The sequence below is a fragment of the Triticum dicoccoides genome, chromosome 5A (genome assembly GCF_002162155.2).
Source record: "Triticum dicoccoides isolate Atlit2015 ecotype Zavitan chromosome 5A, WEW_v2.0, whole genome shotgun sequence".
Classification (NCBI taxonomy): domain Eukaryota; kingdom Viridiplantae; phylum Streptophyta; class Magnoliopsida; order Poales; family Poaceae; genus Triticum; species Triticum dicoccoides.
Window position 1 is genome coordinate 672,256,568 of NC_041388.1, and position 3,313 is coordinate 672,259,880.

Genomic DNA, 3,313 nt, shown 5'->3' on the forward strand with positions numbered 1-3,313 from the left:
GAGTGTATTTGGATGATGTATGAATTATTTATGTATTGTGTGAAGTGGCGATTGTAAGCCAACTCTTTATCCCTTTCTTATCCAGTACATGGGGTTGTGTGAAGATTACCCCTCTTGCGACAAAACTACCATGCGGCTATGCCTCTAAGTCGTGCCCCAAGACGTGGGAGATATAGTCGCATTATGGGTGTTACATCTTCATTTAAGCTGTTGTATTTCACCAGATGGACCCCACCCACGTGATTTGATCAGTTGGGCCTACCCACATTATTCCAACCACGGCCCTACATGTGTCTGAAGCCAGTCTCACTTCACAGTTCACACACATACAGAAATGTCAGCTTATTTTTCAAAGGATCAACCTCTCTCACTTTAAATGTCAGTTTCATATTTTCTTTTTTAAAACAACTCAGCTACACATAGCTATTTCAATTCATACCTAACTGAAATAACATTTCAACTCTTTCAAATAAACATTGCAATCATTTCAATTTGTTGATTTCAATAGTTTCATACATTGATTTTCAATTTTTAAAATCTAATTCCACACCATCCAAAAAAATTGATATCATTTCAAAACCATTTTCAATTTTGAAGAAAAAATATTTTATATGTCCCAAACTCACAAAAAAAGAAGTGAAACTGATTATTTCAGATTGGAAAAAATGAATTCAATTTATTTAAAAGGTGATTTCAGCTATTAAAATTTCATATATTTTTTCAAAAAAGATTGAAATTTTAATTTTCCAATAGTGGCCAAAACAATTTCAATTTATATTTAAAATCTATTTCAATACATATCTGGTTCATATAACATGTTACAGATATATGAAATAGCAGTTTCATGTATTTCAGGGAAGAAAATTCATATTTCAAAAGAGTGAAACTTAGATTTCAAAAGAGTGGCATGAACAATTTCATTTTTTTACCAAGTGATTTCAGTTATTCCAATGCCAATGACCATGCCATATTTCACAACGAATGAAACTCATTATCTCAATCATCAAAGAACTGATTTCAATCCTTTCAAAAACAAATTTCACTTGGATATTTTTACAAAAGACTGTAACTTCATATTTCAAAAGAGTGGCAAAAGCATTTTTTATTTTTTACAAAGTGAGTTCAATTATTCCAATTCAAAATTCATATTTCACAACAAGTGAAACTGATTAGTTACACTATCAAAGAATAACTTATTTCAGTTCTTCAAAATGCACATTCCAATCAATTCATAAACATATCTTATTGTGATTCCAATGTCATTTCATAAACATATCAAAGTTCAATTATTTCAAAGAACACAGACTATCAATTCCGCATATGTGCACACTATGTTGTACAATTTCATATCACAAAACCAAATGACAGAAAAATTGATTCATTCATCTTCTCAATTTTATCAATTGATTCCACTGGATCCCACAATTCATAAATCATGTCATTCAAATCATGTTTCGATTTATTTTACACACATTCCACAACAATAACCGATGCTCTCTGTCACAAACATACAAGCACCTGAAATTGAAGGAGCATGGGGAGGCCAACCATCTGGTAAAGAAGCAAGGGATGCTAAAATGATGCAAAATAAAAATGAGAATAATTAAGTACAGATGGAGAGAGATTAGGGGAGATGGGCTTCATTACTCACCAGATCCGGTTGCGATCGTACTTGGATTCACGGTTCTGGTGACTCCAGTGCGCGGTGACCCGTCGTGGTGGGTGGCCTTCATGGTGGAACCTTGCCGGAGCAGCCCCCCCCCCCAACACCCACCACAGCCTATCCGTCATCCACCGGCGTGATTCCGCGTCGCTCCTCACGGCCTCGTGGTACATCATTGCCGGTGTGCCGCAGAAGCCGGATTCACTGCCGGAGGTTGATGGAGAAGCCATATCTACAGACGGCGGTGACCGGCATGGAACTCACGAGAGAGAGGGGGGAAGAGAGCTCGATGTGGGAAGGAAACATCGGCGGGTGATACGTTTCCGTCGTATCTATAATTTTTGATCGTTTCATGCCAAAATTCTACAACTTTCATATACTTTTGGCAGCTTCTTATATTATTTTTGGGATAACATATTGATCCAGTGACCAGTGCCAGTTCATGTTTATTGCATGTTTTTTGTTTCGCAGAAAATCCATATCAAACGAAGTCCAAACGCGATAAAAACTTACGGAGATTTTTTCGGAATATATGTGATTTTTGGGAAAAAGAATCAACGCGATACGATGCCCAAGGGGGCCACAAAGGGTGGGGGTGCGCCCTGGACCCTTGTGGCCACCCCGTAAGGCGGTATGTGCCCTTCTTTCGCCGCAAGAAAGCTAATATCCGGATAAAAATCGTGTTAAAATTTCAGCCCAATCGAAGCTACGGATCTCCGGGAATTTAAAAAACGATGAAAGGCTAGAATCTGGAAGCGCATAAACAGAAGGAGAGAGAGAGAGAGAGAGAGAGAGAGAGAGAGAGAGAGAGATCCAATCTCGGAGGGGCTCCCGCCCCTCCGCCGCCATGGAGTCCAAGGAACTGAGGGGAAACCCTCCTCCCATCTAGGGGGGAGGGCAAGGAGGAAGAAGGAGGGGGGCTCTCTCCCCCTCTCTCCCGGTGGCGCTGGAACGCCCCCGGGGTAATCATCGTGTGATGACGATCTACACCAACACCTCTGTCATCTTTCCCAACATCTTCATCACCTTCCCCCATCTATATTCAACGGTCCACTCTCCCGCAACCCGCTGTACCCTCTACTTGAACATGGTGCTTTATGCTTCATATTATTATCCCACTACTAGGGAAAACCTAATACACAGAATCTTAGCAGTAGTGCTGGACAAGAAGGGGCGCTACTGCTACCGACTTAGCATTAGCGCGGCTCGGTAGAACCATACTACTACTAAAATTGCCCGACCAGTCCTGCCACGCTAGGTTTAGCAGTAGCGCGTCCACATTAACCGCGCTACTGCTACTGTAGTAGCGCGCTTTTCATGCAGGGCCATACAAACAGTTGAACGTCCATCATCCTCTCTCCTCCCGTTCTCTCCAATTGTTACTTGGTCAAACTTAAAGTGCCACATGCCTACTTCACCACTGAAATCACTCTGATCGGTTCCAGGAACTAAATGTACCAGGTTTAATAGTTGAAGGATTTAATGAGAGTTGAGATACCATTTCTATACTTTTGGCACGATTGAGGCATGAAATAAATACCTTTTCAGTTTGCTAAACATCAAGTACCTGAATTGTTTCGAGTGTTAGTCATTTTTTCCACTCCAGGCAAGGCCGAGCGCAAGGATGGCGTGAGAAGCACCGGCGATAGC